We start from the raw sequence: 15,191 nt of genomic DNA, 5'->3' as shown, positions 1-15,191 counted from the left end.
ACACACAGAAAAGGAGACTCTTTCCTTCACCTCTTTGGGGGAAAAGGAAAATGCCTTCTTCTCAGTCCCATTCTCTGTGGCCTGATAACTCTGTGCTCCGGCCACTCCACGGGGCCCAACCCCCCCAGGGCCTTTGTTTCCATCTCTGTCTCTTAACTCACACCTCCTCTCAACTTGGAATTCTGCTCCTCCAACCCACCCTCCCCGCTCCCAGCTAATTCTTATACCTAACTCTAGGCTCTTCCTCTGACACCTCAGCCCACTCCTGCCCCAACCCCCCTTAGCAATTCTGTTCCTGGATACGCATCCCGGATAAGTGGGTCTCTCCTTCCTTTGAGCTAGCCGTGTGCTTTAAACTTAGTCCCAGGCAGGTCTGCACCCACCGTCACGTCATTTTTCTGTGTTCCCTATTAGACAGTAAGCTCCTTGCAGATAAGAGAGGATGGGATAGAAGGCAGACATATGGGACTATGGTATGACACACCCTGTTCACTCCCCCAATCCCTACCCGGAGTAGAGGCAGGAGACGTGGGCGCCCATACAGGGGTCACATTCTTGACTTAAAGTCACAAGAGATAACTGAGGATTTATACTTACCTTATCTTAGGAAGCATGTGTAAGATACCTTTATGGTCCCAAAATATATACACCCATAAAGATTTATAACAGTCAACCATAAAGAAGGCTGAGTGCTGAAAAACTGATGCTTTTGAATTGTGGTGCTGGAGAAGACCCTTGGACTGCAAGGAGATCAAACTAAAGAAAAATCAGCCCTGAATGTTCTTTGGAAGGACTGATGCTGAAGCTAAAGCTTCAGTACTTTGGCCACCTGATGCAAAGGGCTGACTCACTGTAAAAGATCCCGATGCTGGGAAAGATTGAGGGCAAGAGGAGAAGGGGAGCGGCAGAGGATGAGATGGTTAGACAGCATCACCAACTCAGTGGACACGAATCTGAGCAAACTCCTGGAGATAGTGAAGGACAGGGAAACCTGGTATGCTGCAGTTCTTGGGGTCTCAAAGAGTTGGACACAACTTAGCAACTGAACAACAAGACAGGATACCTTTAGTCACAACTCACAGGAATGTCATCACTTGTTATAAGGAAATTTAATTATTTCATTCATCAAGAAGCTCAGAGGCAAGACTCTCCCAGAACTTGTTAATTTAGCAGCCCAGTTTCATCAAGGGCCCACATTCTTTCCATCTCTCTGCTCTGCCATCTTCAGGGGGGTCAGCCTGTTCCTCAGGCTAATTTGCCTCACAGTCACAAAATGGCTACCACAGCTCCCAACATCAAACCAGAGGAAGAAATGTTCCTTTCTTCCAGGAAGCTTATATATCATTTTTTTAAGACTAAGAAAAAGGCTTCCTAGACATCATCCCGTCAGACTTTTTCTTCATGTCTTATTTGTCAGAAATGAGTTGATGCCTAAACCAACTGATGGCAAAGAGAGTAGGATGACCATGATGGGTTTACATGGAGCGCCTGGCTGATTAGGGCATATATTATCTGAGTAAACTCTGGGTTCTGCTAAAAGAAGGAATAGAGTGGGTAATAACAACACTGTCTCCTATACTGTGAGGTCCTAGGCTTCTGACTTTTAAACTATTGAGCTAAATTGCTTGTAATTAGAAAACACTACATCATTCCCAGCACCTGGAGATTTATTTTTTAAATTATTATATATGTGACCTAAATCTAGCTTAGAACATGGATTTTTAAAACTTTGAGCTTTAATAATACTATGTGAAAAAAATGAGGCAATTAAACCCAGGAACATGCTAGTGTTTGCCAAGAGGCTGAGTTGATAAATTTTTTCCCTTTTCCCAATTGGTCAGGACTCCTCATTGGGCTTAAAGAACAATCATACCAGGAGCTAATATACTGGGCATGTAGTAGAAAGGAAAACACACGCTGTCAAGCTAGACTGACTTAGTTTAAAATCCTAGTTTCACCATTTAACAGTACATGAACTTTGGGCATTGAAATTAGATTTTCCGGGCCTCTGTTTCCTTATGTGTAAAATATAGATAATAATACTGACCTAGATCATCACAATCATGGTATTAAATGTCACCTCCAAAAGTTAAAAAAATAAATAATAATACTGGCCTTGAAGCGTTCTGAAAGAATTAAGTGAAAATCTGGACTGAAATCACATGACAGTGCATAAAGAATAAGAATAAAACATCAGACCTCTTGCCATCGTAAAAGCAAACAAACAAACAAACACAGTGTGCTCATGGCACAAGAACTGAAAGTCTGGCCAGTGGATTAGAGGAGCTAATGCAGGGCCCGTTGCACATGAACTTAATACACAGCCAAGGTGTCAGCACTGCTCAATGGGGGAAAGAATGATTGCTCAACAGATGGTGTTAGGAAAACTGACTCATTATGAGGAACAAGAAAATCCAATTTGGCTCATGGGACTGGGATGGAAAATGCCCTTCTCACCTCTCAAACTGGCAGAGTGGTTTCAAGATGAGTGGAGGTTCTAATTGTCTGAGAGAGAGCTCTAAAATTAATGGAGGAAATTGCAGTAGGGAACCTTTGTGAACTTAGGAGTTACTAATAAAAAGCATTTCTTAGAACTTAACAAAGACACGTATTCTATGATATCACCTATATGTGGAATCTAAAATACACAACAAACTAGTCAATATAACAAAACAGAAACAGATATGGAGAACATATTAGTGGTTACCACTGTGCAGGGAGGGGCAATTGGGGGTTAAGAGGGACAAACCATTATGTATAAAATAAGCTACAAGGATATAATGTATAGCACAGAGCAGATAGCCAATATATATATATTATATATATAATATATATATTCACGACTGAAGTGACACATACTCAGGAGTGGAACTGTCAGACATGACTGAGCACACACGCATGAAAAGTGAGTGTTAAATTGCTCAGTCGTGTCTGACTCTTTGACTGTAGCCCGCCGGTCTCCTCTGTCCATGGCATTTTCCAGGCAAGAACACTGGAGTGGGTAGCCATTCCCTTCTCCAGCCGATCTTCCTGAATCAGGGATCAAACCCAGATCTCCCACATTGCAGGCAGATTCTTTACTATCTGAGCCACCAGGGAATGCACGCATATATACATATGGTAATTCTATTTTTAGAAAAACACAGAAGTTCTTGATTTTTGAGAAAAGGAGGGGCTCTTGAATTCCAGAATGTTTTCTTTAACCACTAGAGGGCACCCTGCATCGAGTATTTTGTTTTACTCCTATTCTGTATGATCTTTTTTTTTTTTAATTTAATTTAATTTTATTTTTTATTAGTTGGAGGCTAATTACTTCACAGCATTTCAGTGGGTTTTGTCATACATTGATATGAATCAGCCATAGATTTACACGTATTCCCCATCCCGATCCCCCCTCCCACCTCCGTCTCCACCCGATTGATCTTTAAATGTTTATTTCAAGAGATTGTCAAAGAGTAAAAGAAAGAACAGCGAACTCTGATTTTTCAAAATAAATATTTTTTTAAACTTTCATTAACTTCACAAGAAATGATTAAGCATGAAGAAAGTAACAAAACAAGAGGGAAATAAGTCAAAGTCCTGGAAACCTAAAAATGGATCAATCCAGATACTGTACTTGCCAAAAAATAAGTAAATACCTACGTTTTTCTCTTCAATTACTAAGTAGTTAGAGAGTAAATCTAACTCCCCAGAAAGCAAAAAGAGAGAGCTGCACCAGGCAAGTGTTACACTGTGAAGTGTCGGCAAAAGATGCTTTATGATGTTGCGATAAGAGGTAATTCCCTACTTAAAAAGTCATTAGATGTTTTATTTAGTTTTATTGGATTGCCAATATATGTGCGTCATGAAAAATTTAAAAATATTCTCTCTTCTCCCCATAATATAGTTCCCCTCCTTGGAAACCACAACTGTTACTGGATTCTTACATATCTTTCAAACGAATCTATACATGTATAAGCATAGAACTGAACAAATATATTGAGTTCTACTCACCACAGAAATGACTGTGTGCTACCTACACTGTTCTCACTTTGCTTTTTTTCTTTCCTTTTTTTTTTTAACTTAATAATGTATCTTGGAGATCCTTCTCTGTAAGTTTGAATCTGCTTTATTTCTGCCTTACTATTTTTAGCAGCTGTTATGTAGTGAGGTTACATTATTACCTCGTAATCCTATTGAAATTACATATTTCATCACTATCCAGTAATGAACACTTAAGCTATTCCCAATTATTTCTTTTATAAATACTACTGCAATGAATACTGTTTGGAGAGGTTATTTTCACTGTGTATATCTGTAGAATGAATACCAGGACTGAGTCAGACCTAATAATTAAAGTTTTGATAGACACTATCAATTTGTCTTCTGCAAAAAGTGTGTTAACTAAATTCCCGTAACCCTGTTATCCTGTACTTTGCCCACACAGTTTTTACTTAGTTTTTTTTTTAATCTTAGCCAATCTGCTCTGGGAAAAACACTGCCTTGTATTTTGTTTTGTGTTTCTCTTAACATAAGTGAGTTGAGCAGCTTTTTCACATATTTAAGGAAAGGCTGGTATTAATCAGAACGAACTCTACCATATAAAGGCATAGAATGTAGAGATATTATCACCCAAGTTAAGACTAGAGGGAAGTACATTTTCATGGGGAAAAGAGAATCTGGGAAATTCCTGAGCCGACCCCACAAAGAAGGCCCTCGACCACACCCCAAGCCATACTACTACTTTCTATGCTGGGACCCCAGGGCCTCAGCAGATCTCTAGGGGCCCTCCCTGTCAAGTTGAGAGAAGACCAGATACCACCTGGGGCCAAATGTACTAAAGCACCTTTTATCCCCATTATCCTCAGCCCTGCTCTGACCTGATCCCCCTCTCAATCTTTCTCACTGCACTTTTATATCAACTCTGTCAAATAGAAATGTAATGCAAGCCATACGTGTAATTTAAAATTTTCTAGGAGCTGAATTAAAAAAGAAGTGGCTGGGAAACTAGAGAAAGCCCACATGTACCAATGAAAACCCAGCACTGCCCAAAATAATAAATAAGTAAATCTTAAAAAAGAAACACCTGTAAGTACTTGTTTTAAGTTTTATTGAAGTATAGTTGACTTAAAATATTGTGTTAATTTGTGCTGTATAGCAAAATGATTCAGTTATGCAAATATGTATATTCTTCCCATTATGGTTCATCACAAGCTATTGAATATAGTTCCCTGTGCTAAACACTAAGACCTTGTTGTTTATCCATCCTATATATAACTGTTTGAATCTGCTAATCCCAAACTCCTAATCCTTCTTCCCCATCCTCCCTTCCCCTTTGTAATTACTTTCAATATTTTTATATAACAAAATATATGCAAATTATTATTTCAACATGTGATCAATATTAAAAGTTACTAATATTCTGTATTCTTCTTTTGGGACAAAGTCTTTGTGTATTTATGCTCACAGCCCATCTCAAGGGCTCAGTAGCAGAATGTTGTCCAATGGAACTTTCTGCAATGATGGAAATGTTAGATCCTTATTCCCATAAATACCATCTAACCTCCTATATATTCAATTTTTCCTCAGAGAATTTTTTGTTCTTCTTGCATCAGTGGGATCCAGGTCTTCTCCTAAGGCCACTACACCACCCCTGGGCATCTCTAGTGGAGGCCACTTATTCTTTTATGCCCCAAATTACCAGAACCAGTTCCTCATGAAGCTTCAGTCTAGCTCTGTGTTGTCCAATGTGATAAACACAAATAAGCATGTGGCTTCCTAGGTGGAGCAGTGGTAAAGAATCTGCTTGCCAATGCAGAAAATGCAGGTTCGATCCCTGGGTCAGGAAGATCCCCTGTAGTAGGAAATGGCAACCCACTCCAGTATTCTTGCCTGGGAAATCCCATGAACAGAGGAGCCTGGTGGGCAACGGTCTATGGGGCCACACAGAGTTGGACATGACTGAGCCACTGAGCATGCACACAACTACATTTAAGTTAATCAAAATAAAATACAAAATTTCATTTCCTCAGTTGCACAAACCACAGTTGTGGGGCTCAAGAACCACATGTGGTTGGTGGCCGCCATACTGGACAGTATTTCTCCTCTATTTCTCTTCTACCACCAGAAAAAGCCATCTCTCTCTGGAGACCACACAGCTCTAGAATCTTCAACCATGCCCTCATGGGAATCATGGAGCTACCTCTTCTAAGTAAGACTTTTAGAGGGTTCTCCTCATCCTTCATCTCTTATAGAGCTGTCCATGCTGTCCAGCCCAGCTCAGAACACTACACTGGGGCTTTGTACCATGTGTGTTCCTCTAGGTAACAGCCTAGCTGAACATGTCTGGTACTTTCTAAGTTCCAACCTGCCTTCACTCCATTTCAATCACTTACTCCCAGTACCCAACCCTTGATCTGGTCATCGACCTGACAGTACTCCACACAAGATATCTTTTCTTATTCCCTTATTTATAGTTAATTCATAAATAATGAATACTAAAAAAAGAATTGACCCACACAGCTAAAAGGAAAGTCCCTTTTGGCCAGCCACCCCTAAATATCAAGCCTCCCATCTTGTGCCCATCTCCCAATCCCTTGTCTTTGTATTTCTAAACTTTGATAAGCGCATGTTGTTTTGCAACATGCTTGTTTTTCTTAACAATTTGTCTTGCAGACCTTTTCATGTCAGTAGATGTAGACCCACTTCTTCCTTGTTTTGTGTGTGTAGGGCTGGGGGAGGTAGTATATTCACATAGTTAAAGCCCCAAAGGTATGTAAAAAGGTGCAATGACGTTTTCTTCCCCATTCTTGCTCCTCATCTACCCCATTCCCATACCAGTTTCACAGGTAACCACTGTTGTTAGTTTTCTTACTACAGTTAGCTTTTCCTCATGCATTTCAACCAAATATGAATATAGATTCCTATTTTCTCCCATTTTATGCATATCTATACGCTATTCTGCACCTTGAAGTGACTTTCCACATCTTGATTCCACATCAGAGTATTGAGAACATCTTCCTCCTTTTTTCAGCACTATGTTTTCCACTGTATGAAAGTGAAAGTAAAGTCGCTCAGTTGTGTCCAACTCTTTGCGACCCCATGGACTGTAGCCTACCAGACTCCTTCGTCCATGGGATTTTCTGGGCAAGAATACTGGAGTGGGTTGCCATTTCCTTCTCCAGGAGACCTTCCCCACCCAGGGATCGAACCCGGGTCTCCTGCATTGTAGACAGATGCTTTACCGTCTGAACCACCAGGAAATGTATGACTGCCCCATAATTTATTTACCCAATCGGGATGGATGTTGATGGAGTCCTGGGTTGTTTTCAGTGTTCACTATTACAATGAGTGCTACAATAAAGAATTTGTACCTATATTACTTTCTGTATGGAAGTATACTTGTAAAATGAATTCCCCAAAGGGAAACTGCACAGCCAAAGGGTTTTTGATTGTTAATTTTGATAGATACTGCCACATTGCCTTCTGCAGGTACTGTACCAATTTACACCCCGATCAGCATGTATTGCAGTGTTTCCAACCACTGCATAATACTCTGAAGACTATCACCTTCCTCTTCGTGGGTATGGAGGACCAACTGTACTAAGGATATGGACTGAGTTGGGGAGGCTCCTCCTACTGATGCAGGACGTTAGGTTGTTTTCAATTGTTGTATTACAGCAATGCTATAATAAACATGCTTGTCTATGCTTCCTTGTACATGTATTTTTCCAGAATAATTAAAGTAAACAAAGAGCAAAGGAAGCAGCTGTTCAAAGGCTCCAGGGTGGAAGAGAGCTTAGAGTGATAAGAAATGCAGAGAGCGCCAGTGTGGTGGCTGGAGCTCAGGCGTGAGCCTGGAGACCTGAGGATAGATGTGCACAGGGTTCACAGCTGGGCCAGAAAGCCATGGGTAAGGTTTTGGATTTTATTCTAAGATCAAGATTACCTGATTTACATTTCAAAGACCACTCTGGCTGCTGCACTGAACAATGGTTTCAAGGGAAAGAGTGGAAGCAGAGGGACGTCCCCTGCCGTCCAGTAGTTAAGAAAGCCACCTTCCAATGCAGGGAATGGGGAGTGGTTCGATCCCTGGTGGGGAAACTAAGATCCCACACGTCCTGGCGGGGTAGCTACTAAGCCCTCCCACTCTAGATCCCAGGCTCCACAACTAGAGAAGGTCAGAGAACTACAAGGAAGACCAGTGCAGCCGAAAAAATAAATAGTGGAAGCAGACCAGGTAAGGAAGAATGTCAGAAGGGGCACCAGAGGCCTGGCTAAAGTGAAAGACTAGACGCCTAGCAGGTTGCCCAAATGAGAAGTCAGTGGAACAGGAAGGGCTCTGCTCCCAACAGACACGGTAGAGGGCACTGAGTGACACCTGGAGCCTCAGGCAGACAGAGCCTCTGCCAGCGAGGAACTTAGTCTCTAGCAAGGCATTTGGAGGCTAAGCAAATCGTTTCAAGTGTAGACAAGTCCTTACACAGTGTGACGGGGAATAGAGTAGTGGCCTTGACCTTGGAATGAAATAGGGTCATTTGTAGAGACTTGGATGGGCCTAGAGACTGTCATACAGAGTGAAATGTCAGAAAGAGAAAAACAAATATCGTGTAGTAACGCATGTATGTTAAATCTAGAAAAATGGTGCAGATGAACCTAATTTCCAAGGCAAGAATGGAGGCACAGATGTAGAGAACAAACATGTAGACACAGAGGGGAAAGAAGAGTGGGATGCATTGGGAGATTGGCATTGACATATATACAGTGTGGGTGCTAAGTCAATTCAGTCGTGTCCGACTTTTTGCCACCCTATGGACTGTAGCCTACCAGACTCCTCTGTCCATGGGGTTCTCCTGGCAAGAATACTGAAGTGGGTTGCCATTCCCTCCTCTAGGGGATCTTCCTGACCCAGAATTGAACCCATGTCTCTTATGTCTCCTGCCTTGGCAGGTGGGTTCTTTACCACTAGCCATACCTGGGAAGCTCCACATATACACCATCCTGTGTAAAATAGATAGTGGGAATCTGCTGCGTAGCACAGGGAGCTCAGCTCTCTGGTGACCTAGAGGGGTGGGACAAGGGGTGGGGTGGGAAGGAGCTTCAGGAGGGAGGGGATATATGTTACATATAGCTGATCAATCCTATGGCTCAGATGGTAAAAATCTGCCTGCAATGCGGGAGACCTGGATTCGATCCCTGGGCCGGGAAGATCCCCTGGAGAAGAGAATGGCGACCCACTCCAGTATTCTTGCCTGGGAAATTCCTTAGACAGAGGAGCCTGGTGGGTTACAGCCCATGGGTCCCAAAGAGTTGGAGAGGACTGGGCAACTAACACAGAGAAGGCAATGGCACCCCACTCCAGTACTCTTGCCTGGAGAATCCCATGGATGGAGGAGCCTGGTAGGCTGCAGTCCACGGGGTCGCTAAGATGCGGACACGACTGAGCGGCTTCACTTTCACTTTTCACTTTCATGCATTGGAGAAGAAAATGGCAACCCACTCCAGTGTTCTTGCCTGGAGAATCCCAGGGATGGGGGAGCCTGGTGGGCTGCCATCTATGGGGTCGCACAGAGTCGGACACAACTGAAGCGATTTAGCAGCAGCAGCAGCAGGGCAGCTAACACTTCCACTAACACTTATAGCTGATTCACTTTGCTGTACAGCAGAAACCAATACAACATTATGAAGCGATTGTATGGTAATGATATGCTAATTTATACTAATTTTTATTAAAATTTTATTAGCATACAATTGTATTAGAATACAATTTTTTTTCTTTTCTTTCTTTTTTTTTTATTAGTTGGAGGCCAATTACTTCACAACATTTCAGTGGGTTTTGTCATACATTGACATGAATCAGCCATAGATATACACGTATTCCCCATCCCGATCCCCCCCCCCCCACCTCCCTCTCCACCCGATTCCTCTGGGTCTTCCCAGTGCACCAGGCCCGAGCACTTGTCTCATGCATCCCACCTGGGCTGGTGATCTGTTTCACCATAGATAGTATACATGCTGTTCTTTTGAAACATCCCACCCTCACCTTCTCCCACAGAGTTCAAAAGTCTGTTCTGTATTTCTGTGTCTCTTTTTCTGTTTTGCATATAGGGTTATCGTTACCATCTTTCTAAATTCCATATATATGTGTTAATATGCTGTAATGTTCTTTATCTTTCTGGCTTACTTCACTCTGTATAATGGGCTCCAGTTTCATCCATCTCATTAGGACTGGTTCAAATGAATTCTTTTTAACGGCTGAGTAATATTCCATGGTGTATATGTACCACAGCTTCCTTATCCATTCATCTGCTGATGGGCATCTAGGTTGCTTCCATGTCCTGGCTATTATAAACAGTGCTGCGATGAACATTGGGGTGCACGTGTCTCTTTCAGATCTGGTTTCCTCAGTGTGTATGCCCAGAAGTGGGATTGCTGGGTCATATGGCAGTTCTATTTCCAGTTTTTTAAGAAATCTCCACACTGTTTTCCATAGTGGCTGTACTAGTTTGCATTCCCACCAACAGTGTAAGAGGGTTCCCTTTTCTCCACACCCTCTCCAGCATTTATTGTTTGTAGACTTTTGGATAGCAGCCATCCTGACTGGCGTGTAATGGTACCTCATTGTGGTTTTGATTTGCATTTCTCTAATAATCAGTGATGTTGAGCATCTTTTCATGTGTTTGTTAGCCATCTGTATGTCTTCTTTGGAGAAATGTCTGTTTAGTTCTTTGGCCCATTTTTTGATTGGGTCATTTATTTTTCTGGAATTGAGCTGCAGGAGTTGCTTGTATATTTTTGAGATTAATCCTTTGTCTGTTTCTTCATTTGCTATTATTTTCTCCCAATCTGAGGGCTGTCTTTTCACCTTACTTATAGTTTCCTTTGTAGTGCAAAAGCTTTTAAGTTTCATTAGGTCCCATTTGTTTAGTTTTGCTTTTATTTCCAATAAAAAAATTCTACTCTCCCACTTACTGGCTGTGTTACATTCGTCAAGTTTCTCTCTCTCTCTCTCTCATATGTGATTTCTTCATCTGCAAGAGTTAGTGAGAAGTTTAAATGAGATTCTTTTTGAAAAGCACCTAACATTGGTTTAAAAAAAAAAAAGGAGGTACTTAATTACATTTGGTAAATGTACAGAAAAGCACACTCCCTTTTCTCTGCCATCTGTCTTCTTGTGTTCCTGCTGCCTTTCCAGGCAATCATTTTGATTCTAAATTCCTGCCGCCCCCTTCAACTACGGAACGTGGTTACCAGTGAAGTCAACCCAGCTCATTAACTCTTTGCACATGGTTTGCCAGAATCAGGGGTTGCCAAGTAATGCAAATTAACTGTTTATACTCCTTTGGGTCTATTCTTTCCCCAAAGTTATCCTTTTAAAAAGTAAATGAATATTCTTCCTCTTTCTACCCTTTTATTGTCAGGAAATTATAAATATCCTAGTAACAGTGGATGGAGGAATTAATTTATTTGATTAATGGATACCAAATTATTATGGTTAAGTTTATTGTTTCAGACCACAGCTCCACTGGGACATTAATAAATGTGATTGCTTTTGCTAAATTATTCGTTAATCCTGTGGTTTAGTGCACTGATAATGGAACATGCTCTTCCCCTGACTTTTACCAAGCGTGCTCCACTGACTAGCAGAAAAGCAAAGAAAATAATTTTATGAACGTATATACACTAAGAAGAATAAGGTAGTTTTTAAAAGTCCATAAGCTCTCAAAACATGTCACAAAGGTGTTCTTATTTGCAATTTCTATTTCCTATAGGTTTTTTTCTATAGATCTTTTTAAAGTTTAAACTGGAAATCTGAGAAGTAGTGCTCTTAAATTCTAAAACAAGATGAGTTATTTCTAGCTATTGGGATTTTAAAAGACTTTCTTTGGCTTGGAGGTCTTAATTAACATGATTTTTGCAGTTATGGGGTTTTGCCTTCTTTGTGAGTATATAACTCAAAACTGCCAAAATAATATGATGATAATAAACATCACTTCTTGTTGATTCAGGTCATAGCCATAGTTGAAAGTGAAATACTGTTATTTAAAAAATCATGAGAGCTTTCCACTCAAGGACAATAGATTGCCAATGTGTCCATTCAAATGTTAAGGCTCATTGTGTACCCATTCCTATCTTCATCTGCCCTCATACAAATCTATATAAATCAATGCAGTTTTTTTTAACAACGTGAAATTAAAAGACCTTGCTTCAAGTGGACCATATATATTCCTCCTGTTGTTACAGAGCAATCCCTGTATAAATAATTACGGTGGGGATGAGGAGGGATAAAATTAAGACAGCAAAGAGAACAGGTGAAGTCACCAATGGACAGTAATTTCTGGAAGACAATTCAGATAAAGCGGAGCAGAGAAAACCAAACTCCACAATACACAGGGGAGGAGGATGCAGATCCGATGAGAGAGAACCCTGGCAACGATGTTTAATATAGAGACCATATTTAAATGGCCTGGCACGGTGTTAAGTGATCAATAAATGTCAGCCATTGTGTCACAACCCGGAACTTGCTTTTGTTACTCCAAATCAATACATAACATGCAATGTATTCTTTTGTAGACATGATAGTCCACATTTCCCATATTTGTTCATCCATTTCCCTATTGGAGAAAACTTCAGATTATTATTTTTTGTTTTTAAGGGGATAGTCTAAAAAAATTGGTGCAACAAACTCACTTATATACCTATTGTTAGGTAGTTAGAACAGGGAAAAGGAGTCCAAAACGGCGGTGGCTAAAAGACAGGAAGGGAAAAGCCCGCGAAAACAGACAGAGGAAGGTCAAAGGAAGGTCTGAGGGCCGGAGTGAGGACTTCAGGTAGAACAGCGCTCCTGCCTAAGCCCAGTTTGCATAGGATAGGCCCAGGGGGAAGAAAAAACACATAAAAAGAGGAGCCAAAGGGCTCTCACTCTCTTTCCCCTGCATGATGGGGCGCTCTTCTCTTCGCGTCTTTGGATCGACGTGCCCTCACGCCTCGAAGATGGATTTTCCGGCTATCTTCTAAATAAAATAGAGCTGTAACACTGAGCTGTAACACTGATGTATTTAAGAGCTATAACACTGGTCTGTCCAAGACCCGAGAGCTGTGACCCTCCGAGGGGGCTTTAATGTCCGTCACTCCAAATTTTTGTTGTGACGAGACAAAGAACCGAGGCGCATACACTCGCCTGATGCTATCATTTAATGATTTGTGCTGTCATTTCTATAGGCTAGATTTTTTAAAGTTGGGTTGCTAGGTCAAAAGATAGGCACAAGCTTAATTTTAACTAATTAGACAACTGATTAAATTTTGTCACAGGTTGTAGCAGACACACTCTGGCCAGCAACACCGAGGACCACCTGTTTCTATATCCTCCAACTGAAGCTGGATGGTATCAGTATTATAAATCATAAATTTACAGATTTTTGTCATTCTGTGGGATTAAAAAAAGACAGTTCAGTGGCTCAGTCATGTCCGACTCTTTGCAATCCCATGGACTGCAGCACGCCAGGCTTCCCTGTCCATCGCCAACTCCCGGAGCTTGCTCAAACTCATGTCCATTGAGTCAGTGATGCCATCCAACCATCTCATCCTCTGTCATCCCCTTCTCCTGCCTTCAATCTTTCCCAGCATCAGGGTCTTTTCTAATGAGTCAGTTCTTCACACTAGGTGGCTAAAGTATTGGAGCTTCAGCTTCAGCAACAGTCCTTCCAATGAATAATATTCAGGACTGATTTCCTTTAGGATGGACTGGTTTGATCTCCTTGCAGTCCAAGAGATTCTCAAGAGTCTTCTCCAACACCACAGTTCAAAAGCATCAATTCTTCAGCACTCAGCTTTCTTTATGGTTCAATTCACACATCCATACATGAACTGAAAAAAACTACAGCTTTGACTAGACGGACCTTTGTTGGCAAAGTAATGTCTTTGCTTTTTAATATGCTATCTAGGTTGGTCATAGCTTTTCTTCCAAGGAGCAAGTGTCTTTTAATTTCACGGCTGCCACTACTATTATAATTTGTATATCACTGGCCTAGTGTAGTTGAGCATCTTTTCAGACATTTACCAGCTATATAAAGTTCTTAATTTGTGAGTTGACAATTCATATCCTTTGCCCATTTTTTCTTTCTTTTTTTTAAATAAGATTGTAGGGTTTTTTTGTATTTTAAAAATATTAATTTGTCTGTCCTATATTGACTTTGATTACCATTTTTTGCTAGGCAGAAGTTCCTAATTTTTATGTTGTTGAACTCATCAGATTTTTCTTTTTGACTCTTCATTTTCCGTCTTCTGAGAGGCTGTCTCCCTCAAACTGAGATTATACAAATATTCTCGTATATTTCCTCCTGTTATTTTTATTGTTATGTGTTTTAAACTTAGATCTTTAATTCACCTGGGATTTTTTGTTATTTATTTATTTTGAAGAGGGAGTTTGTTTTTTCTTTTTCCAGCTGCGCTAGGTCTTTGCTGCGGTGCACGGACTTCTCATTGCTGTGGCTTCTCTTTTTGCAGAGCACAGCCTCTAGGCACATGGGCTTTAGTAGTTGTGGTGTGTGGACTTAATTGCCCTAAGACACGTAGAATCTTCCTGGACCAAGGGTTGAACCTGTGTGCCTTGCATTGGCAGGTAGATTCTTAAGCACTGGATCACCAGGCAAGTCCACGATATCTCTTTTTATTGAAGTATTGTTAATTTACAGTGTTGTGTTAGTTTCAGGTACATAGCAAAGTGATTCAGTTAAACATATATATATATATATATATATATATATATATTTTTTTTTAGATTCTTTTCCATTATAGATTATTATAAGATACTGAGTATAGTTCTCTGTGCTATACAGTAGGTCATTGTTTATTTTGTTATACAATATTGTATATCTGTTCATCTCAAACTCTTAATTGATCACACACACACACACACACTTTCACTTTTGGTAGCTGTAAGTTTCTTTGCCATATCTGTGAATCTGTTTCTGATTTGCAAATAACTTCGTTTGTATCACATTTTTAGATCCCACATATAAATGATAGCATATAACAGTTGCCCTTGTCTGGCTTACTTCACTTAGTACGATAATCTCTGGGTCCATCCATGTTGCTGCAAAGGGCATTACTTTATTCTTTTTTATGGCTCAGCAGTATTCCACTGTATATATGTGCCACACCTTTTTTATCCATTCATCTGTTAATGGACATTTAGGTTGCTTCCATGTCTT

This window comes from Cervus elaphus, chromosome 19 (genome assembly GCF_910594005.1).
Source record: "Cervus elaphus chromosome 19, mCerEla1.1, whole genome shotgun sequence".
Taxonomy (NCBI): domain Eukaryota; kingdom Metazoa; phylum Chordata; class Mammalia; order Artiodactyla; family Cervidae; genus Cervus; species Cervus elaphus.
This window is presented reverse-complemented; position numbering follows the sequence as displayed.